Below are 25,143 nucleotides of genomic sequence, written 5' to 3'. Positions count from 1 at the left end.
CAGGATTCGAGCCTGGGTCCATCAGGACTGCAGGCCGTCTCTCTACCGATTCAAGCCACCGCCTCCATATATTCTTAATACTTTCCACAATCCTTGTCTATCCACCCTGTCATCTGCTTTCTCCAAATCCATGAAAGCCGCATACAACTTCTTTCCCTTCTCTAGAAACTTTTCCACTAAAGATCTAAGATTAAATATCTGATATATACAACCTCTTCCCTTCCTAAAACCTCCCAGTTCTTCTCCAACTAATTCCTCTGTTCTTTCTCTAACTCTGTCAATAAGTGTCCTACCATACACTTTTCCTATTATACTAAGAAGACAAATGCCCCTATGATTACCACACACTTCTTTTTCCCTTTTTCCTTTGTACAAGGGAATAATTATACCTGACTTCCAATCCTCTGGGACTCTACCTTCCTCCCAGGCCAATCTACACATCTTCCACATCCATTCTACTACTATCTCTCCCCCATGCTTCAGCATTGCACCACACACTCCATCAATTCCTGGGGCTTTCCCCAGTTTAACTTTCTTCATTGCTTTCACAACTTCTATCCTACTGATTTCTTCCTGTCTTCCCACCTCCCTCCTTCTCCCAGCCATTCCCCAGCCACTTATACTCGCATTACTTCCATCCTCTATGTTCAACACTTCCTTAAAGCGTTCTCTCCATCTGCTCACTTTTTCTCCCTTCTCCACTAGTAATCTACCATTTTTATCTTTCACTCCCCTGCTAACTTCATTTCCACCTGTCTTACTCTTTTCACCTCTTTCCAGAACATTTTCTTACAGTCCCTTCACTTTACACTCAAATTCCTTCCAAATTCCTCATCCACTCTCTTCTTATTCTCTCTTACTAATCTTTTCACCTCTTTCTTTCTACATATAACTCTCTCTTCCGCCTCCCAACTTCTTCCACGCCCCTATTTCTCATCCATTCATTTTATGCTTTCTTCTTTTGTGCCACAGCCTGTCTCACCTCTACATTCCACCACGCTGTTCCTTGCACCCCCCTCCGTCTTCTCTTCATCCCACACACCACATCACATGCTGCACATAATTATTTCTTCTTTGAATATCCTGTACACACCTTCCACGTCCGCCATCTGCTCCAATTTATATTTGCCCAGTCGTTCCACCACTTCTCTCTTATACTCTGCCTTTTTCTCATCCTCTTGTAACCTTCCCACTCTCCTTACAAATACTCCTTCTTTCCGTCCTTCCCTTCCCTTGGTAGGTATACGGGTGAAAACAAACGCATAAAAAAATCTAATACACTTCATACTCATTCCAGTTTGGCGATAAAGTGTATCGATCTTGTATGATTTCAGGCATGTATACAAGCAATCTTATAACACAGCTTAAGCCTAAGGAAGTCTATAAATACATCACCAGGGTATTTTTAGAGGTGCTCTGCTGCCTGAGAGAGGACCTAGCTCAGCAAAAGAGAGAGCCTAACCAAACAAAAGGATATCAGAGAAATGGAGGTAGTCATTAGTTACTTGAGAACCTAGCCAATCAAAAGCATATCAGAAGCACATAACACACACACACACACACACACACACACACACACACCAAAGCCTAACAAACAAGGCCTGTTGTAGACTTGGCTTACATATTTTCTAAATATTATTTAAGCAGGCTTAAAAAACAGCTTGAATCCGACCTTCAGTAAATATTGTTTATATACTGTATGGGTAAGCTATCATACACTCGTACACCTTAAGGTTTAAGCATTACCAATTCATTTGTGAAGCATTTGTAAGGTATATACATTATAAAGCACACTGACATTGACTTTAAGGAGGTACAGCCTAAATTTTATCATTCATGGCGATATTTAAACATTACAAGTACCACCAGTTCATAACTTCATACATAATCAAAACGTTAATGGTACCATAAAACCTGTACATTTAGCCAATTTTTCAGCTTTCGACTGTAAAGGTGGTGGTGTTTGTATGAGCTACTCCAAAGCTATTGTGGCGTTATAAGGTTGGGGTCACCACTGTGTCATTTTTGGTTATGGGGACATATATTTGACTAAGTGTTACACCAAGGCAAATGGTTAGGATAAATAAAAGCCAATATGTCGGGCAGAAATAGACAGGTAGTGATTATTGACTTGGAACAATACAGCGTTATTGCATGGTTTCAAAATAGTAAAAGGCCATTACATTACAGCATGTGTAGATCAATTACATGAATAAATAGTTACAGACTAAGAATATGAATAATGAATTTAGTGAGAAGAGGGAGTGCCAGGCTGTTGTGTTTATGTGTATCGTATATGTAAAGTTGTACCATGTGGCCAGATTTTACCAGGAGAGATGGAGAGCAAGGCAGGTAGTAGCCGGGTGAAGTTCTGAGTGGAAAGAAGGGCGAGCGAGGTCACCCGCTCAGTTTCAAGCCCCCTAATGAGGTAGGCTGAGTACCGGTAGGCCTAGGTCGCCTGAATAGGCAAATTTGATTGGTTTAGGCACCACTACAGGATGAGAAATCGAATATTATTGGTGGTGGCACAAGTAGCCATGTTAACTCCGAGAACAAGGTGGGGAGAAGCCACGAGGGAAGGAAACCATGTGTGTGAGTGAAATGCGAGGTACAATACTTTGTGGTGCAATATATGCCACAGCACTCCCCCCCTCCGTTTATGGCAGCAAAACAGGAAGAAAAGAGAAAAAAAAAATGATTAGGGTACAAGGTATATATATATATATATATATATATATATATATATATATATATATATATATATATATATATATATATATATATATATATATATATATATATATATATATATATATATATATATATATATATATATATATATGTATATATATATATATATATATATATATATATATATATACAGTATATATATATATATATATATATATATATATATATATATATATATATATATATATACAATTTTTAAAGTGAGCAAACATTGGAAAGTGATTTGAATGTGTTAATTACAAATAGCAGTTGTTATAGACTAAGAAATAGTAGCTGGGTATATCTTTCTGTACGAGAATTTGACTAGTGCTTAGTTATTATGAGCAAATGAATGTGAGAGTTATGCCCGCCTTTACAATTGAGCTATTATATGAGGTAGCACACACACAAAAACAATTCTGTTCCATATGAATGTAACGTAGGTGTGATGACTTGGAGTGTCTGAGGTTTTTGGTATCAGATTATGCTGGAGTGTAAAATTGTGGTGGTTTGCTGAGACGGACTGATTGTGTGTAGGTAAATGTGGTAGTTATTGATGTAGTGTGTAGGGTTGTGGTTAGTGGTGGAGGGATTACAGGAATGACGGGTGTTGATGGATGAGGGGTATTGACTGGGTGAGGGGTGGGGACTGGTGGGAAAGAGTGTGGGGCAGTATCGACTGAGGTTGATGGAGAGGGTGGGTTAGGGTTAAGGACTGGGTAAGGGGCAGGAGCTGGGGTTGACAGAGAAGGTGGATGAGGTGTAAGGACGGGTTGAGGGGTGGTGGGTGGGGGAGTAAGGTGAGAGGTAAAATAGTGTGAGGTTGACAGAGAGGGTGGGTTAGTGGTAGTAGGGTTAGTGCTGGAGGTAGGGTTTGTGGATGATAGTGTGGGTGGTAGTGAGGGAGTGTTTGCATCAGTGGTAAAGGTTTGCTGTACACTATGACGCCTGAGTCGGTGTGTGGTGGTAATGACAGGTAGCGGAGGGTACGAATTGACAAAGGGGATGGGGTTTGTGTGTGTGTGGGTGGTGCATGTAGGTGTTGGTGCTGAGATTCGAGGTGTTGGTTGTGTGCGTGTTGTTGGTGGGCTGGCAAGGTTGGGGGATGCCTGTGACTGGGTTTGTGGTATGGCTGGTTTGACTCTGTCTGCAGAGATTGTGGATGATTTCCCCTGTTTGTATATCGTGACTGTTTTGTCTGAGTTTGTGATCACAGGGTATGGGCCTTCATATGGGGTTTGAAGTAGTGAAGTGCATTGACACCTCCTCACAAAGACCTGTTCAGAGTCTAGTAGGGGGTGCAGGATGAACGTCGTCTGGTGCTGGCAAGAACGAGGAGGGACTTGTCGTAGTGCCTGCATTGCCTGCTGGAGCTCTGGGAGGAAAACCAGGGCCGGCATGCCTGGTTGCAGAGTGAACTGCCCCAGCAGCCTCAAGTCTTCCCTGTACGTTAGCTCTGCCAGGGAATTCCCGATCTCATCCTTCTCCATAACCCTCAAGTTTAGGAGGAGAATTGGCAGCGCAGCCACCCGATTCACTGGGTGGGGAAGTGCCCTCAGTGCTTCCTTCAGGCGACAATGGCAGCACTCAATCATCCCATTTGCCTGAGGGGGATATGTGGAGGATCCGTGGCGTTTAGCACCCAGGAAGTCCATTAGGTCCTGCCAGGCCCGAGATTCGAATTGGGGGCCTTGGTCTGTGTTGACCTGTGGGGCGCCAATACGAGCAACTGATTGGGTGAGTGCCACGTGACGGGGTTCGGTGCCATATGTGGCTAGGGGGGGGGTGCCGTTTGCTGCGATCAGGTCAAATGCGGGTTGTTAAGTCGTTTTGTGGTCAGAGGTAGGAGGGACATACTGAATGCAGCTCCAGTGTCAATAAGGTATTTTGTGCCAGAGATGGTGTCTTTAACCCATAGTAGTTCCCTGGAGCCAGCAGAACGTGTTGTGGCTTTGGGTGTGCTGATCCTGAGGGGGCATTTGATGTGTGTGTCGGGAGACACTACTGGGACTGTCTCCCACCATATGCATTTCCCATGAATATGCAGGGTGGTGCACATCATCTGGCTTCCATGCCAAAGTGCTTGTGATATGTACACAACACGAAATTGTCCCATGCTGTTTGGGGATTAGCATTACGAACACTGGGGGAACATCGATGGAACACAGAGGGGCTGGGGGATGGATTGCAACATTGGGGGTCTGCGTGATGAAGCCACTTATTTTACTTTCCAGCTCGTCTGTTCTATTTGTTAACTTTGCTATTAAGGTACACAACTCTGACATGGAACCATTTTTGTTCGCAACACTGTTCACTGACACCGCTGTTTCACTAGGGGTGGCACTGGGGGCTATGATGGGGGAAAGAGAGGAGTGTGCACTTTCTGGTTGATTGGCGTAATGCTGTTGAGTTTCGCATAGAGTGTTCGCCCTCTTGATGAACTCAGCAAGGGACGTGCAAGGGCCCAGGGATGCTAGGTTGGAGTCAGAAGTCTGGTGGCATAAGCTGGAGGAGTTGATGCCAGAGGAGGTCATCTGATAGGGTGGCCCCAGCTGCCGTGAGAGTGGCTTAAATGTGGGCAAGGAGGGCTGAGGGGTGCTGCTGTTGGGAGTGAATTGCATCTAGCTCCATTAAAAGTGCCTGCTTTGATTTGTTTAGGGCCCACAGCAGACTCTCCTTCAAGATTTTATATTTGTGCCCTGTAGGTGGTTTGAGGAGTACGTCTTGTACTTGAGTTGGAAGAGTGCAGACAACTGCTCTGAATTTGTCATCATCTCTGGTATCTTCAGGTCACGCTGCATCAACTTGTGTAAACCACATGTTAATATCATACATGTATATAAGAAGGGATAGTCGGATGTGTGGCAAGGTATCCATATTGTTAAAATACTCCAGGAAGTCACCAATGTGGCGTTATAAGGTTGGGGTCATCACTGTCATTTTTGGTTATGGGGATATGTATTTTACTAGGGGCTACACCAAGGCAAATGGTTAGGATAACTAAACACCAATGTGTTGGGAAGAAATAGACATGGCACTGATTATTGACTTGGAACAGTACAGAGTTATTGCATGGTTTCAAAATAGTACAAGGCCATTACATTACAGCATGTGTAGATCAATTACATGAATAAATAGTTACAGACTAAGAATACGAGTAATGAATTTAGTGAGAAGCGGGAGTGCCAGGCTGTTGTGTTTATGTGTATCGTATATGTAAAGTTGTACCATGTGGCCAGATTTTACCAGGAGAGATGGAGAGCAAGGCAGGTAGTAGCCGGGTGAAGTTCTGAGTGGAAAGAAGGGCGAGCGAGGTTGCCCGCTCGGTTTTAAGCCCCTTAATGAGGTAGGCAGAGCACTGGTAGCCCTAGGTCGCCTGAATAGGCAAATTTGATGGGTTTAGGCACCACTACAGGTGAGGAAGGATAAAGAAATCGAATATTATTGGTGGTGGCACGAGTAGCCATGCTAATTCCAAGAACAAGGTGGGGAAAAGCCACGAGGGAAGGAAACCACGTGTGTAGGTGAAATGCGGAAAAGCCACGAGGGAAGGAAGCCATGTGTGTGAGTGAAATGCGAGGTACAATACTTTGTGGTGTAATATATGTCACACTAGAGAAAGGGTACAGTGAAAATTAAACTATACTATTTGGTTAAGAAAGAAAAAGGAACAATCATGTTAATCTTGAAACTTAACCTAGCCTAGGCTGACCATTTTCATTATTTTAAGTCAATTTAGTTTTGTATTCTAAGTACTCCGTTCCTCCAATCCACATTAATTCGAGCTCTACCTGCTTGGTAGGGTTTATAACGTAGCAGGCTCACTGAAGAATTTGTATCACGTATGTAAAAACAATATAAATAAACAAAATTTAAAACACACTTTCTTCTGCCTCAAATTTGTACCCGTAATTTCCTTTTCTTTTGTAAACAATAAAACACCGTAAAACTAGGTCAAATATAAAATTAGTCTATGTGAAACTCAAAAGCTTTTCTGCCGCGTTGCTTGTATTATGGCAGCACTTACCATACTATGTTCTTTATACTACATCACGGAAAAAAAAAAAAATCTCATCAAATTAACCAGTACTTCCTGTTGTAACATATCAACGAAAACTTTTTCACATATACTGGGTTTCATTACGACTAACCTTCGTAAATCTTAACTTTTGGCCGAATTAAGAGTTTGTGGAGCCCAGTTAAGGTTATTTTGCTGCTGTAAGAGTTCTGAGGCCGAAACACACCGTATAAGCTAGTACTTTAGGGGAGAATGACAGCATCATAGAGAATGACGAAGACAAGAGAACAGGAATGAACTAGAGCAGGAAATAGAAGAGCAAAGGGAAACAAAAGACCAGAAGTAAGACTGAGAGACACAGGAAAGAGAGAAGCGGAGAAAGAAGAAGAGAAAAGGGATGGACCGAAGTAGCAGAGAAGAGGGGGATAGAAGAGAAGAAATGAGGCAGACAGAGGAGAAGAAAGGAGGCAGGAAGAGGAGAAGGTAAGAGGCAGGCAGAGGAGAAGGGGAGGTTAGAAGGAATGAGAAGAGGCAGGTAGAGGAAAGAGAAAGGGGAGACAGAGGAAAGAGAAGAGGAAGGTAGAAGGACAGGGAAGAGGGAGGTGGAAGGACAGAGAGAAAGGAAGTAGAAGGAATGAAAAGCGGGAGGTAGAAGATAAAAGGCTGGCAGAGGAGAAGAGTGAGGTAGAAGAGAAATGAAGAGGGAGGTACGAGAATGGAGATGACAAGAGGGATGTAAAAGAGAAGAAAAGAAAAGAGGGAGGTAGAAGAGAGGAGAAGAGAAGAGAAAAGAAGAGAAGAGGGAGGTAGAGGAGATGAGAAGAGGATGACCGGAGAGAAGAGAAGAGGGAGATAGAAGGGTTGACAGGAGTAGAAGAAAAGAGAAAAGGAAGGTAGAAAAGACTAGAAGAGAGGGGTAAAAGAAAAAAAGGAGGTAGAAGAGAAGAGAAGAGGGAGATAGAAGAGTTGACAGGAGGGAGGTAGAAGAGAAGAGAAAAAGAAGGTAGAAGAAAAGAAAAGATGAAAGTAGAAATGAAGAAAAGAGAGAGGTAAAAGAGAAAAGAGAGGTAGAAGAGAAGATGGAGGTAGAAGAGTTTAGAAGAGGGAGGTACAAGAGAAGAGAAAGGGAAGGTAGAAGAGAAGAGAAGAGGAAGGTAGAAAAGAAAAGAGGTAGGCAAAACATAAAAGGAGGTAGAAGAGAAAAGGGGGGTAGAAGAGATGAGGGAGGTAGAAGAGAAGGGAAGAGGGAGATAGAAGAGAAGGGAAGAGGGAGGCAGAAGAGAAGAGAGAGGAGAGGTAGAGGAGAAGAAAAGAGGGAGGAAGACAAGAAGAAAAAAGGGAGGTAGAAGAGAAGAGAAAAGGGAAGTAGAAAAGAAGAGAAGAGGGAAGATGAGATGTGAAGAGGAAAGTAGAAGAGACGAGAAGAGGGAAGTAAGAGAAGAGAGAAGAGATGTGGGAGGTTCAGCCAGGAGCAAAAGTCAGCCAACAATCTCCAAACAGCATTGTATCTTTCCTTCCATATTCTTAATTCTGCCTGGAACGATTGAGTGTATCCTTCCTTCCCATACTCTTTTGTATTGCTCTGTATTGCCGTTTGTGCTCTATATTGCTGTTTGTGCTCTAATATTGCTGTTTGTGCTCTATATTGCTGTTTGTGCTCTATATTGCTGTTTATACTCTGTGCTACTGTTTGTGCTCTACAGTATATTGCTGTTTGTGCTCTACAGTATATTGCTGTTTATGCTCTATATTGCTGTTTGTGCTCTATATTGCTGTTTGTGCTCTATATTGCTGTTTGTGCTCAATATTGCTGTTTATGCTCTATATTGCCGTTTGTGCTCTATATTGCTGTTTGTGCTCTACAGTATATTGCTGTTTGTGCTCTATATTGCTGTTTGTGCTCTATATTGCTGTTTGTGCTCTATATTGCTGTTTGTGCTCTATATTGCTGTTTGTGCTCTATATTGCTGTTTATGCTCTATATTGCTGTTTGTGCTCTTTATTGCTGTTTGTGCTCTTTATTGCTGTTTATGCTCTATGCTGCTGTTTGTGCTCTGTATTGCCGTTTGTGTTCTATATTGTTGTTTGTGCTCTATATTGCTGTATGTGCTCTATATTGCTGTTTGTGCTCTATATTGCTGTTTATGCTCTATACTGCTGTTTATGCTCTATACTGCTGTTTGTGCTCTATACTGCTGTCTGTGCTCTATATTGTTGTTTATGCTATATACTGCTGTTTATGCTATGTACTGCTGTTTGTGCTCTATACTGCTGTTTGTGCTCTATACTGCTATCACATAAAAATAGACGGAGAACTGTCAGCGAAATCGTGCTCATGGCTGTACAAGAGAAGAGAGATTAGAAGAGAAAGGAAAGTAGAAGAGATAAGAAGTGAAGAGAAATGTAGACGTGATCAGGGGTAGAGGAGTAGAAAAGACAAGAGGCAGCTTGAGGGAAGAGTAGAGAGGACTAAAAGTGTGAAGAGAAGAAGTGGCTAAAAGAGAAGTGAGGAGAAGCAGCTTAAATATGTTGCTAGATGTGAAAAGGTGGCTGGAAGAGAGAAGCCAAAAAGAGAAGAGGGATTTAGAAGAGAAGAGAGGGTTGGAAGAGAAGAGAAGAGAGGGTTGGAAGAGAAGAGAGGGTTACAAGAGAAGAAAAGAGAGGGTTACAAGAGAAGAGAAGAGAGGATTAGAAGAGAGGAGAAGAGAGGGTTAGAAGAGAAGATTGGAGAGAGTTAGATGAGAAGAGAATTAGAAGACAAAAGAAGACAAGGTTAGAGGAGAAGACAGGGTTAGAAAAGAAAAAAAGACAGTGTTAGAAGAGAGAGAGAGAGAGAGAGAGAGAGAGAGAGAGAGAGAGAGAGAAGAGTGGGTTAGAAGAGAAGAGGAGAGCAGGTTAATAGAGAAGAGAAGAGATGGTTAGAAGAGACGAGAAGAGAGGGTTAGAAGAGAAGAGAAAAGGGATTTAGAAGAGAAGAGAAAGTTAGAGAGAAGAGAAACAGGGAAGTTAGAAAAATGAGAAGAACAGAGGTGGCTAAATGGGGAAATAAACGAAGTAAAGAGATCAGGGAGTTAGGGGGGAAGAGAAGGCGGAGCTAGAAAAGAAAAAAAAAGAGTAGAGGTAGCAAGAAGAGAGAAAAGGTGGCAAGAAGAAGAAATGGCTAGAAGAGAGGAGGTGAATAGAGGAGTGAAGGAAATAACTACAAGAAGACAAATCAGAAGAGAAGGGAAGGAAAAAGGTGGCTAGAAAAAAGAAGAGATGACTAGGTAACAGTAGAAAGGAAGGGAAGTAAAGAGAAAGGGGGAGTTGCTTTCACGTAAAGCGAATACTTGGATAAAAGAGAAGAGAAAAGAGGAGAGGAAAAGAAATAATCATAATCAAAGAGAAGGTGTGGCCAGATATGGAGATGTTGCTAGAAGACAAGCGGCGGCTAGGAAGAGAAGAAAACAGGTGACAAAAGAGTGGAGCAATGAAGAAAGAGCAGAGAAGCGAACATGGGTTGGAGTGGAAGAGGAAGGGATGAGATGGGAGGGGAGGACATGGAAGGAGAGCTGACAGATGAGGGGAAAGTATACGGAATGAGAGGAGAAGAATCAGGTACAGTCATAAGAAAAACTATCGTTACCCTTCAGAGCTATGCACTATGACACAACGACGAAGTGTTGTGGAATGACGGGACAGGAAAGTTTGTACCTCAAACCCGTCCATGTCGGATATGTGAGACACAGATATTAGAATTTGTGCTAGAGGTAATAAAAGCTAATTAGATCGATTGGCCTCTGTGCATAGAGACAATACGTTTTATTATCCGGCACCGAAGTCATTAAATAAAAATATAACCGAATGGTCTGAAGTCGGCAACACACATGCAGACGGGCAATGAGTATGTGCACCCATGCCAGACGTATGATAGTATTTCAGCCGATACAAGCCAACTTAGTAAATTTCAGCATAATAATGATATGTATTGCATTCTACATAGAATAAATGTTGAGTAGAAGGAAAATAATAATACATGTTCAGTCTTATTGCTTTAATATTTTGTATACCCACCCCCTGCTTCCAAAACATCCTCTAGACGACTGAAGCATCCACCTGAGGCATTTAACCACTCATCTAAATCAAGCAAATGAACTCGTGCACCCTTGCTAGACTGTCATTAAACACACACACACACACACACACACACACACACACACAGTCGATGCCTATAGATTTAATACCATTCCAAATAATTTATTTGTTGTATTCTATAGATAATCAGCGTTGAACAGTAGGAAAATAATAAACCTGCCGAGTTTCATTATTAATCCCCGGCGGGGCACTAAGGGTAACGCAATCACGTCCTATATATTTCCCCGCCAGATGGCTCATTCTTGCTCATTATTCCAACTCTTGTAATGAGCTTGTGATATGGCAACACTAGATAGGGGAGGGGCGAACAGCAAGGACCCGCCCACACAGCCCAGCTAACGTTCGTTCAGCATCGACCAGTCCTGGGGGTAACGATACTTTTTCTTAATAAGGTTCACGAGAAGAGCGGACGAGGAAGAGACTGCACGACCCATCATAATGCCTAAGACTTAGTTTGCCCACTAACAGGATTATTAAAAATTTCATAAGCATCCTGTTTTCCTAGGTATCAGTGCAGCAGTCGTGCACTGTTTCTTACACCATACTATACTGTAAATGCAATATAACTGATTATTTCAACAGGTGAGGGTAATTTCGGCTGGATCCCATTGTTACCTGGCACGTCCTTGGGTGGCGGATAGGGAAAGGCCTTGTAGACATACGTGGTACAGCAATAGATGGCGCAGCCCATGGGACCCCCTTATGATATATAGGACTCCACAGAATGTACTGAATATGATGGGACAAAAATTACATCTCACCAGAAACTATGCGGCAGGGATAAGAGATTATTTGCCACAATCCCCCAACCAAACATGAGTTATACTGTTAATGATTTCACGGGCGTTCCTGTTGCATCATCATCTACTAAAGGTCCAACTGCACTGCCTCCTGTGTTACCGGGCGGTGTTCCTTCGAAAGTGATTTGGCATTGTCTCTGCAAATCAAAGACTGGGACATTAAACAAACTGAAATCCAGGAAGATCTACTCTTACAGTGTAGGGAGCCTCACAGAATATTACAAACTTGACACATTAATGACTGAATTGGAACACATTAGTTGGAATATTTTAGGTCTGAGTGAGATCCGCAGAAAAGATGAAAACCGAATTCAGTTCCAAGACACCAACCACCTATTTTACTACAGAGGAAGGCAAAATGAAAGAGTTAGTGGTGTAGGATTTTTAATTAACAGAAACCTTGCAGAAAACATTGTTAAATTCAGCACTGTCTCTGACGAAGTAGCATGGACTGTAATTAGACTAAGCAAAAGATACACCCTGAAAGTAATACGTGTATATGCACCGATTCCTCAAAGTTCGGATAAAGATATAGATACATTGTATGATGACATCTCCCAGATTATGGATGAAGGAAAGACAAAATATACTATACTCATGAAAGAACTCAGTGAAAAAGCTGGCAAATCGAAAAATGGAGAAGCATGTAGCTATGAGAAAATTCGGAGTGGGGGAAAGGAATGACGGAGGTGAACAGGTGGTAAATTTTGCTGAAATGTATGACATGAGAGAAATGAGCACATTCTTTCACAAAAGAACAGGGAGAAAATGGAATTGGAGAAGTCCAAATGGAGAAACAAAGAATGAAATCGACATCACTATAGCAGATAAGAATAACACGATCACAAATGTCACAGTTATCAGCAAAGTCAGTAGAGGAAGTGACCATAGAACGGTGGGTTGCACAGCCAGATTAAATTTCAGAAGTGAAAGAAAAAATGATTAAAAATAAAAAGATATGCCCAAAAAAGTAAGAAAAAGCAAATCAGCCTTTCAGTGAGAAATTATGAACAGATTTCAGGCTCCAAAAATTATGCTGAGTGTGACATTAATGAGTTGAATGATAGACTAATAAAAATACCAAGAGAATCAGCTCAGGCAGTAGGGAAAGCTAATACAACCAAAGCTAACAAGTATTAAAAAATGATGCTTGAGATCATGAAAAGGAGAAAGGAGATGAAAGTAAAAACAAAGAAAGATGAAACAGAAAGAAAGGTTTTAAGTAAGCTTATCAGCAAGAGACAGAGATAAGAAAAAAGAAAGAGGAGCATGGATCAGATCAAAGAAACCATCAAAAAAGGAAAAAGGCTGAAACAGGTCCGAAGTAAAATGGCACTAGGAAGGCAACAAATTATACTACTAAAACACAAAAGCAGTAAAGTTATTAAATGCAGAGGTAGGAGAGTGAGGAAAGTTGAAGAACTTTAAAAGAGCTGTATGCATCAAAGACAATTGTACCAATAGCTAGTTTTTCAGCTGACACACATGAAATACCTGAAGGGACACCAGACGACGTAAACATTCCTCTTGTATGAAAAGAGGGAAGGCGCCAGGAGAAGATGGAATAGTAGCAGATTTACCGCAGGATGCAGGAACGGAAGTGCAAACCAGGCTCACCCAATTATTTACTCAGTGTATAAAGAAGAAAATTCCCAAAACATGATGTAATGCAATAGTTTTTTGATTTACAAAAAAAGGCTACTCAAAAGATTTTATTAACTATCAACGCATTAGCTTATTACCAGTTATTTACAAACTCTTCAACAATAAATATTTGGAAGAAACCCAACCTCTTAAACAGGCAGGATTCCGAAGCAGGTATTCGACTACTGACAATCTACACACAATGAATCTGCTAATTGAGAAAATTGCAGAATATAATGAACCATTGTGCTTAGGTTTTGTTGATTACAAAAAGGCTTTAGACTCAGTGGAGCACATAGCAATTTTAAATTCACTGTGGGAACTAGGAGTAAATGAGAACATTGTAGAACTGCTCGAAAATATATATACAAAAGGAACTGCTGCAGTTAAGTTACATGAAGACTCTGAAAAAATTAAGATTGAGAAGGGCGAGCATCAGAGAGATACAATTATACCAAAATTATTTACAGGATGTCTGGAAAGTATTATCAGAAAGCTAGACAGGGAGAACAAAGGAGTAAACATAGATGTAGAATCCCTATATCATTTAAAATTTGCAGATGACATTGCCCTAAAATCAGAAACAGCAGAGACATTGCAAGAAATGTTAAATGACTTAAATAGAGAAAGTCTCAAAGTAGGGCTAAAGATGACCTGGAGCAAAACTAATGTTTAATCCAAATACCCCATAGCATCATCAAAATAAGGAAAGAAATTCCTGAAGATGTGGTGTACAATTACTTGAGGCAAATACTTAAACTAACAAAAGACCATGATATCGAAATAAAAACACACACCAGTTGGATGGAAAACTTTCAGTAAACATAGAGTCATCATGAAAAGTAGCTTGCCAATATGTATGAAACAAAAGGTACATAATGAATGTATAATCCTATCTATGACGTACGGTTGTGAGACCTGGACACTGACAAAATCGATGGAAAATCAACTACAGTAAACTTTCAATTATCCGTTTTGATTCAACCAAGCCCTACACTGGCGAAAGTGAAATTCCAGATATTGCATATCCGGCGCAATGTTTGTCTTTCATCCGGATATTGTGATTCTATCCATTTCAACCTTCTATACTAAAAACTTTACCATGAGTAAAAGATGAAAACTAAGCGTACAAAAACAATACAGTACAGTAATACAGTACTGTTCATGTGTACAATTGTATGTACTCACCAGGTGTTGGCATCGATGGGGAGAAACAGCACTGGGGGTTCATAATCGTTAACAGTACAGTACAGTACACAGTACAGCACAGGGTTAGTTTAACAATCACAACAGAGCAATAGAACATGAGTACTGACAGGCCTTTAGCTTTCCAGTACAGTACAGTACAGTATCTTTAAGACAGGACACCACAGAGTTAGTCAGACCACCAAGGTTTGGCAACCGCATGATCAAAAGAATGTGAGCACCCAGGCACATCTTGACTCCATGACATCTGCAGGCAAGAATGAGAGCACGGCAGTATTCTTGGCGAGCCAGATCGCCCACGACGAGTTCTTATTGGCTGACACATACCAGGCGTTGTCATTGGCGCCCCAGTTTTGGGATTTCCCCTGGCACTGGTTGGCTACAACTTACGAGTTGGTTGAGACCCATCAACGCCGGATATTGCATTGGATCGCTGGTTAAGTCCCATTTCAGCACCAGGTGTTGCATAAAAATCGCCTGATATTGCTTTGATAGAGCCATAATAGCTGCACCGGATACTGCATTGGGTCGGATATTGTGACGACTGATAATTGACAGATTACTATAATCCATTCTCAAAGAGTAATGGAAAGGTCATTGTTAGGATTATCTCTACAAGACAGGAAGAGATCAACTTAGGTGAGAGAGCAGACTAAAGTCAAAGACATTATAGAGGCATAAACAAACAGAAATAGGAATTGGCAGGTCATGTAGCAAGAATAAGGGGTAACCGATGGAGTGAAAGGCTGACTGACTGGACTCCAAGAGATTGTAAGCGGGAGGGGTGGGGTGCGTGGCTCAGTGTGACGCGTGACATTGGTAATGTAGTGTTGGATGGGGTGGGATGTGGTAGGGTGCAGTGGGTGAGGTGCATGGCAATGTTGGTGTTGCGTTGGTGGGGTGGGGTGGGAAGGTAAACAGGAGAGGTGAAGTAGGGTGGGGCCATGTCTATGGCATAGTATGAGGTGTGTGTTGGTGGTATAGTGTTGTTAGGGTGAGGTGCATGGGTGTGATGTTGGTGTAATGCTGGTGGGGCGGGGTTCATCAAATATAATGATGGATGGGTGGGGTGGGATGATATCTGTGGAGTGGTGTTGGTGGGGTGGGATGCGTGAGGTGTGGTGTTGACGGGGTGGAGTGTTTGTGGTGTGATGCTGGCGATGTAGTGTTGTTGGGGTGGAGTGTATGATGTATGATGTTTGAAGTGTGGTGTTGGTGCTGTGGTGTTGGTGTAGGGTGTATGAGGTGTGTACTGGTGGTGCGTTCTAGTGTAGTGTTGATGCTGTGGTATTGGTGTCGTGTTGAAGGTGTACTGTACTGTTGGTGTTGTGGTGTTGGTGTAGTGGTGGTGGCGTGGGGTGTATGAGGTGTGTGTTGGTGGTGGTGTTGGTGCAGTGTTGGTGGTGGTGTTGGTGTAGTGTTGGTGGTGGTGTTGGTGTAGTCTGGTGGTGTGGTGTTGGTGGTGTTATGCTGGTGTAGCGTTCGTAGTGTGGTGTTGGTGTTGTGTTGGTGGTGTGGTACTGGTGTAGTGTTGGTGATCTTGTGCTGTGTAGTGTTGGTGGTGTGGTGGTAGTGTTGGTTTAGTGCTGGTGGTTTGGTGATGGTGTAGTATTGGTGGTGTGGTGCTGGTGTAGTGTTGGTGTTGTGGTGCTGGCACAGGGTGTATGAGGTGCGTGTTGGTGGTAAGGTGCTGGTGTAGTGTTGTTGGTGTGATGCTGGTGTGGTGTTGGTGTAAGGCGTATGAGGTGTGTTGGTGGTGTGGTGCTAGTGTAGTGTTGGTGGTGTGGTGTTGGTGGTGTGATACTGGTGTAGTGTTGGTGGAGTATATGTTAGTGCTATGGTGTTGGTATAGGGTGTATGAGGTGTGTGTTGGTGGTGCGGTGCTGGTGTAGTGTTGGTGATGTGGTGCTGGTGTAGTGTTGGTGATGTGGTGCTGGTGCAGTGTTGGTGTAGTGTTGATGATGTGGTGTTGGTGTAGTGTTGATGGTGTGGTGTTGGTGTAGTGTTGATGGTGTGGTGTTGGTGTTGTGGTGTTGGTGGTGGGTATATTAGGTGTGTGTTGGTGGTGCACAGTTGGGTGGGCGTCGGTGTCAGCACCAGATGGCATTGAACTCGCCCTTATACTGCCGCAACAATGTCACTGGCGCAGCCACGGTATTTTTAGTGGGGTCAGCAAACGAGGCCGGTCACCAGAATTACGCATTCTTCTTGTTGTGGCTTTCAGCAAAAGCGGGTAATGGCATATAGAATGTTCTGTTATTATCATTTTTTCACTCACTGCTCAAAATACATAATTCTCCATTACATTTGTTATCAGATGAACTTGTTCTGTTGAGTGCGGTACATGATTACCATAATATGCCAATAATGTGACAGTACTGTGTTGAAAATATCAAATATGCAAAAAAATTAAGTGTTTCTCAACGCAGTTTGGGCCATATGTTACGTGAATTTCGGTGATGATAATAAACCGCAAACAAGAATAACGTCAACCTTAGGGTTAATATGTAACTCTTCGTCCAACACTGACTGCATAAGCAAAAGGATGTAATTCCAGGAGGCGGCACGCAGGCTACCACGGTTATTATGTTTTTTTTTTTCTGCGGACGAGAATCATAATCCATGAAAATCTCAGTTTTTCAAAATTCTACCTGAGGGTTCCATAGTAACCCCCTGTGAAAGGATTTTGCGCCGTATGTAGACACATTCAATGACAGAAGAGAAATGAGTGCACCTCACGTTGTCTTTTAGTTTCTGGAAACGTTTCTTATGCAAGGCCAATTCATTTGCTGATGTAAGTCGCGTCACACAGCCTTTAATGCGCAATCTCTTCCATTTCCTGTCAGAAGAATCAGCATTACCAAACCTCTTCTCCTGTTGCTGTGAACCCTGATGTCTTGACTCAGTACCTTGAGACTTTCATTAGTGGCACACAGTGAGAGATCGAGACATGCCAGAAGCAGGTTTATGAGGGAGGGGGAAGGTAAGGTGCTCGGAATGGAGAAGGAAGCCGTGTATCTTGATACCTACGTACAATAATTGTCATTCTGCTCCACACTGCATTGCCAAAATACCATTAATGTCTTGTGAGTAAAAATTTGCTCTTCCGTAATTTCGTTCATCCTGTTTATATGTTTCTTCTCTCACTCGCACATCTCTCACCAGCACCTGCACTTCAGTAACCATGATCACTTTTCCTCAGGGTACACTGGTATCTATTATTAAAATAATTGGTATGTTATGTAAATATCAATTCCAGGATAGATGGTTCATCGTCTGCGTTAATTCTTGTATTTTCCGTGATATGCTGAGTTAGGACAATTTATACCATCAGGTCCATTACTTTCTGTCTCCAGGATTTTTCATATGTCCCTGCATCCAGTCCCTCCCAGTTTACCTCTTTGCAGTTAAAATTTTCAGTCAGCACCAAACTTTTGTTTCTTCTAATGACCATTGCTAGCACATCTAGGGAGTTGTTCATCAGACGTCCATATTCCTTTCTTTTCCACGTTCTTGGTTTAGGAGGAATATACATCGTAACTACACCCATTTTCTTCCCTGATCTTGGATTTCCACCCCCATCGCCTCTATTATGTTATTTCCAAGATCTATCCTCCTTGCCATTATTCTTATGAGTCATAACCAGCGCACCTCCACCATTTTTTCCCCATTACCCACATTCATTCCACCCAAGCTAGCACTTTCGTATCGTTGTCACAGTTGAATTTATTTTCTATTACATACAATGTCTGGTTTCTCCTGTTTTATGTAATCACTCTGATCCATTTTCTTGGTCATCATCTCATCCACATTCCTATATACAGTCTTGAAGCTGCATACGCCATTTCCTTCCTCATTTCCTTTATCACTTTTTCTCTTCTGTCTACTTCCATTATCCCTCTTACTTGTATATATATGCTACCTATTGACCCCCATATCCATCACTCTCCAAAACCTTCTTCTTTTTCTTCCTCTTTTATCACATTATTCTTTTTCTAGCCTCTTCCTGCAACAATTTTAACTTCTCCCTTTCGCTCTCATTTAAGTTCCTCCTTACACAAACTTTTCCAGATTGTTGAGTCTCCATGAAACATCTAAAATTTTCTTGGCAACACGTTCCATTTTCAGTTTCACTCCTATTGGTCTGGTATCCTCCCTTCTTGTACTGGCCTAACCTTCTCGCTTCCTCAGTCTCTTGTTCCCAATCTCTGCCCTCATTATCAGTGCCACACAACACATGTCTATCTCATTCCATCAACTCTTTCATCGTAATCTGTTTTATCTTCTGTTCTTTCTCACGGCAGCCAAACATGATCACGCATCTACTTTTCCACTGCCTTGCACCACTGTTTGATTTGAAATTTGAACGTGAGTTGTGGGTATTTGTTTGTGCATATGGGCCTGGTAGCGAAAGGGATGAAGAAGAGAGGGAATATATCTGGAATGATGTTGATGAGTGTCTGCAGAGTTATGGAGCGAATGTGAATGTGGTAATGATGGGAGATCTGAATGCTAGAGTGGGATATGTAGCAGTTGAAGGTGTTGTTGGTATGCATGGTGTGCCTGGGAGAAATGAAAATGGGGAAAGAATGATAGGGATGTGCACTGAGCGAGAGATGGTGATTGGAAATACCCTGTTTAAGAAGAAAGATGTAAGGATAAGTATACATGGGTGAGACAGGAGGGTGGAAGGGTTGTTGATAGAGCATTGATGGACTATGTGGTTGTGTCCAGGAATGTAATAGGAAGACTGTTGCAAGTGAGAGTTTTGAGAGGGGAGGGTGGAGGTATGTCTGACCACTACCTGGTGGAGGGAAAGTTGAGAGTAGGTATGAGATGGGTGAGAGCTAGGAGAGTTAGGTGTGGCAGAGAGGTTTTTGGAAGTAAGTGAGTTGGATAAAAGAGAGAAAATGATAAGATTATCAGGAAAAATTGAAAGATGAGAGGAACGCAATGAAAGATCAGAAAAATGGCAGGGTGGAGGAGGAATGGCAGTTGTTTAAGAGTGATGTGGTGGGGCATGTGGAAGAAGTGTGTAGGGTGAGACAAGTGGGTGGTGGTGTAAGAAAAGGAAGTGAATGGTGGTGCGAGGAAGTAAGTATGGTTGTGGCTGAGAAGAGACGTGCATATGAAGTGTGGCTGCAAAGGAAGGATAAGGTGTCATACTGTCACGGGGTTTTTAAAATAAAGGCAATTATTAAAAATAATGATAATGATATTGAATAATATTGACAATGATTGTCTTACTAACTCAAGCAATGATTGCTTTATACCGGCTTGCTTCGCCGGACTCTCAGAACGAGAATTTATAAACTTTCTCAACAGTACACAGCAGAGACTACTCAATTGCTGTTTGTTAGTACTGTTAGCCTCTGGAGAAAGTTATCACCCCTGACAATAAATAACTAATACTAATAATAGTATCAGGTTCTTGCTGATGCTTAACTCCTAGGAGGCACAACGGATTTTAAGCTTAATACACAAGACTGGCCTAAGTACCAGTTATGAATGGCAAACGTTTATGCAAGCTAGTAGCTATGAGATATAAGCTTAATTGCGGAGAAATGAAACAAGAGTTTACATTACATTAAGCTCAAGAAAAAGAACTGTTAAATTTATTGATTACAAAATAAATTTAACGTTACAATTCAAAATCAAATTAATGAGATTGCACTCACTCACTCACACAAGAGCTAAATTCTTACGCCTAGAAAAGAACACAACATGCAGCGCAGCCGGCCAGCATGTAAGGAAACAGCTCACTTAACTAAACTCTTAAACCTAGGAAAATACAAAAATGAAATACTGGTCGATGAATGCGGTGTATCACTCAAAGCTGGAGAACTAAGGTGGGAGCTTGGAGAACTGTAAGTGGAGTTTGGGTACTAGCTGACCTCTCACACTGCAGCACAGGTCCTCTCTCTGTCACAGCAAACACTTGACTCCATAAGTCATGGGAAAGAAAAGCAGAGCACTAGGCCGCATTTTTCTAACGGTCGAGTGAGCGAAACGCGCTCAAAACAAATCGCTCAGCGGAAGCGCCAATGTCTCACACAAGAACGATCACTTATTACACTGACAAATTGATTTGAAAGGACTCCCGCCGATGAGCGGTTAACTGAACGATAAACAGTGAGTTTTCCACTAATAGTTCGTGGCTTCTCACAAAAGGGAAATGTCGCGAATTTGATTTGTGACATTACGCCCCATGAAAATTAAATCTTTCTTCCTTCAGAAGAAAGATTTCAATATACATACATATAAATCCTAACTCAGTCACACAAGATTCACACTGTGGTGTGTGTGCTATCCTGCTACAGGAGAAAGTTGCGGTCAACAGTGACGGAAAAAACCTCGTATTTACGTTAATAGAAACAAGCTTGAGTGAAAAACTCCGTGACGATGGTGAAAATCCTGTACTCGGGTCAAACTGAGCGAAAGTTGGCTACATTTACATTAACAACTAATTGTTATGTAGTGTAGTGTATGTAATACACGGTGTAGGTGTGACAGTTGTAGTGTAACTGTACCTACGTGTAAAATGACACAGTAATACAAATTTATAGTAAAATAATGACGACGAGGCAGAAGAGAACAGGCGGCAGCATGCGACAGGAACGACCAGCTGATCTGCACGGCAATGCTGCACCCACCAGCTACACCTGCGAAAGGAATTAAGGTGGAGCATCAAAACTGTTATTTCTCTCTCTCTCTCTCTGCCTAACAATCAGTACTTACGTCATTATTAACCAGGAAACGTAATTCTTGAATTCACAAATTGCTTAGAACCCTTATAGCTTACTGGTTAACGCTTATTAACTAGGAAGTGTGCCAGTTCTTGAATTACTCAAATCTCTTAGAACGGGCAGTTTACTAGTCAACCTAACATTATTAACCAGGAAACGTGCCAGTTCTTGAATTCACAAATTGCTTAGAACGGGCAGTTTACTGGTTAACCTAACTCTACACTTACGACTAATACAGGAAGCTGAAAATCGCTACGCAATCTCGGGCAGGTCACGTTTTAACACCCACCGTGGGTGTGAACACTCATGTGGGTAATGTGCATTCTCCGGGAATCCTCAGAGATGCCCACAGCTCGAGACGTTCCACAAGGTAATTCGTACACAGCCTCGGACTGTCTCTGCAGGGTTCTCAAACTTCCCCCTTAACTTATGGTATACATGTATGTACAGGCCCTGGATATACTGTCCTGTAGGGCCAACGAGTGAGACGTCTGGTCTACACTTTTAACTGGGAACCAGGCTGGTCCTTGGATTACTCAAATCTCTGAGGACGCCTATCTTACGGAACCCAGCATGCAACAATTGCTCATGTTAGTCAGCAATTAGCAGGCGAGACATCAGGTCTGCACCTACGTCATCACTTCCCTTGATGTATCTCGCAACAAGGTTAAACTGCTGTAAATACAGTGTCCAGCGTGTCAATCTTGCATTAGCCGTCTTGGTCGTGCTAAGACTAGTGAGTGGCATATGATCAGTTTCAAGAGTGAATGGTGCCCCAAATAGATAATAATAATACTTTTTAACACCATCAACCACAGCCAAGAGTTCCTTCTCAACAGTACTGTAATTCCTCTCAGCGAGTTTTAGCCTACGGCTGTGGTATGCCTCTGGGAAGATTCCACCTTCCGATTCCTGCATCAATACGGCACCTACTCCATCTTGTGAAGCATCAGTGCACAGTATGAAAGGTTTGCTGGAATCAGGCAACTGCAAGACAGGCTCCTTGCACAACATGTTCTTAAGAGCGATAAAGGATCTCTCTTGCGCTGCTCCCCATTCAATGGTGTTTGGAGCATATTTCCGTAGCACCTCGTACAACGGTTGGGCAATGAGAGCAAAGTTGGGGATAAAACTCCTATAGTATCCCACTAGGCCAAGGAATGCCCTAACCTGTTTCTTGGTCACAGGTCTCGGGGCTTCTCTAACCTTCCTGATCTTCTCACCCTGACACCGGCAGTGATTGTTGCCAACAATATGTCCAAGGAACTCCACCTCACTGTGAGCAATCTGACATTTGCTAGGCTTCACAGTCATGTTGAAACTCTGGAGTCTACTGAAGACAATTTCCAAGAGTCTGAGTTGCTCCTCCAACGTGGCGGAATGAACGAGGACATCGTCAACGAACATCTCTACTCCTACAATACCATGGAGCACTTGTCTCATGGCACAATTGAACACTGCTGGGGAATTGGTAAGTCCAGATGGGAGGACTTTATACTGGTACAACCCCCTAGGAGTAGCAAAGGCAGTGAACTGACGGCTCTCAGGGTGAAGGGGAATATGGAAGAATCCCTTCGCCAAATCGAGCTTCGTAAAATATCGTGACCCTGCCAGCTTGGAGAAGATGGCAATGTGGTCACCCATCGGCTCAGCATCCACTTTGGTGATTGCATTGAGCCTTCTATAGTCGCCACAAATCCTGACTCCACCATCTTTCTTGCGAACTACTACCATCGGACTACAGTAAGATGATGACTTTTCGATAATGACTGCAGTCTCCATGTCGGCAATTTCCTTGTCTACTGCGTCCTGTAGTCGCATGGGAATCAGATATGGCTTAACCTTTATGGGAGCATTGAAGGTCAACTCAATTTTATGACACGCAACCTTTGCAAGTCTAGGTTGGTCTGAGAAGACATCAGCATACTGACAGAGCAGTGACCTTAAGGCGTTTTGGTCTCTCACTGCTAAGTCAGGGTTAAGTAGGACATCTCCGACAGTCTCCTCCTGACGGGACTGAGCGGTTAAGGGCTCGTCATCATGGTCATCAGCTGGGATCACCGCGGCTGCCCCGGTTTCTTCCAGTGGCTGGTCACTATCATCAGCTACTCATAGCCCAGTCTCCTCGGGGTCTGACTCATGATAAGCCTTCAACATGTTAATGTGGAACCTTTTACGAAGATTCCCCATCTGAATTATGTAGCTGAGGTCTGAAATGCGCTCTACTACATCAAATGGACCCTTCCACTGTGCCAACAACTTGTTCTGGGCAGTGGGGAGTAATACCAAGCATTTATTGCCTGGACTAAACTTCCGAAGCTTTGCCTTCTTATCGTAATAAGCCTTTTGAACTTCACGCGCCTTGATCAGTTCTTCCTTAGCTAACTCGCACGTCGACTGGAGGCGGTCAGCCAAATCAAGGACGTAGGTGTAGGTGGTCTTGACTTCAGGGTCGGGTTCTTTATCGTCCCATAACTCACGAATGACTTGAAGTGAGCCCCAGACCGACCTTCCATACACCAGTTCAAAGGGTGAGAATTTAAATGAATGCTGTGGGGCTTCTCGATAAGCAAACAGAAGAGGAGCAATGAACCGCGGCCATTCCTTTGGCTGTTCGGCGGTCATGCGCCTCAACATCTTCTTGAGAGTTCCATTGAACCTCTCACACAACCCGTTACACATGGGATGATACGGCGTAGTCCGTAAACCTCGGATGGACAGCAACCTGAACGCTTCGTTCATCATTGCTGAAGTGAACTGCGAACCCCGGTCGCGTAAGACCTCCTTAAGGATACCTACATGACAGAACACTTCAATTAATGCCTCAGCAACAGTGACGGCCTCTATATTCTTAAGGGCCACGACTTCAGGCCACCGTGTGCTGAAATCAACAATAGTGAAGATATACTTTGATCCATCACTAGCCCTAGGGAAGATTGGCCCAACTATGTCAACTGCTACTCTCTCGAATGGTTCAGAGATTATGGGCATTGGTTTCAGTGGCGCAGGACGGACACGTCCCCGGTCAGTGGTATGCTGACACACATCACAGGAACGTACGAGCCTCGTTATTTCCCGTCCCATTCCAAGCCAGAAAAAGTCAGCATGGATGTGGTCAGAGGTCTTCTTTTGACCCATGTGACCTCCCATCGCTGAACAATGACCTAATTCAAACACTGCTCGGCGATACTTTGCAGGAACGACAAACTGCAGTCGAACCTCACACTGGGGTGTCTGTGACTCACGGTACAGGCGTCCTCGCTTACGAAGGAACCTGGCTTGTCCTCCCCGTGAATACTTGATCACTTTACCCTCCAGCTTCTTGCGCACTGAGGCAAGTGTCGAGTCAGTCTGTTGCTCTTGGACAACATCTTGACTACGAATCAGATCTTGCAGCGTTGCGACGGTCAACGGAGTGACGTGATTTGGAGCCTTGGCCATGGCTCGTGTTACCGCAGCAGCCGAAGTCTGAGTAGCAACATCTACGGCGCAACTATTTTTGACACCATAAATATTTCACACTTTGAGGTCAAATAGAGGTTCTGGCATGACAACTGCAAGTGTTGTACCAGTATAAAATGGAGATGCCACCTGGATACGTGCCTCAGGGAACAATCTCACTGATCCATCAATAAGTCTAACTTGGATCTGTCGACCAGTATACTCATCAGGCCGAACTAAACTCTGCTTAACAGAGCAACCTGAGGAACCATTGTCCCTCAGAACATTTACTGAAACACCTCCCACAGACCCTGGCTGAACAAGAAAGGCAGTGTTGCTGGTGGAAGGGTCTGAGGAGGTAGCAGCCAGTCATTCATGAGACTGCGGAACAACCGATGCAGCAAACGTGGCGCCCTGGGAACTA

The sequence above is a fragment of the Coenobita brevimanus genome, chromosome 49, assembly GCF_032717465.1.
Source record: "Coenobita brevimanus isolate Jiangsu-jjx chromosome 49, ASM3271746v2, whole genome shotgun sequence".
Classification (NCBI taxonomy): domain Eukaryota; kingdom Metazoa; phylum Arthropoda; class Malacostraca; order Decapoda; family Coenobitidae; genus Coenobita; species Coenobita brevimanus.
Note: the sequence above shows the minus strand (reverse complement) of the source record.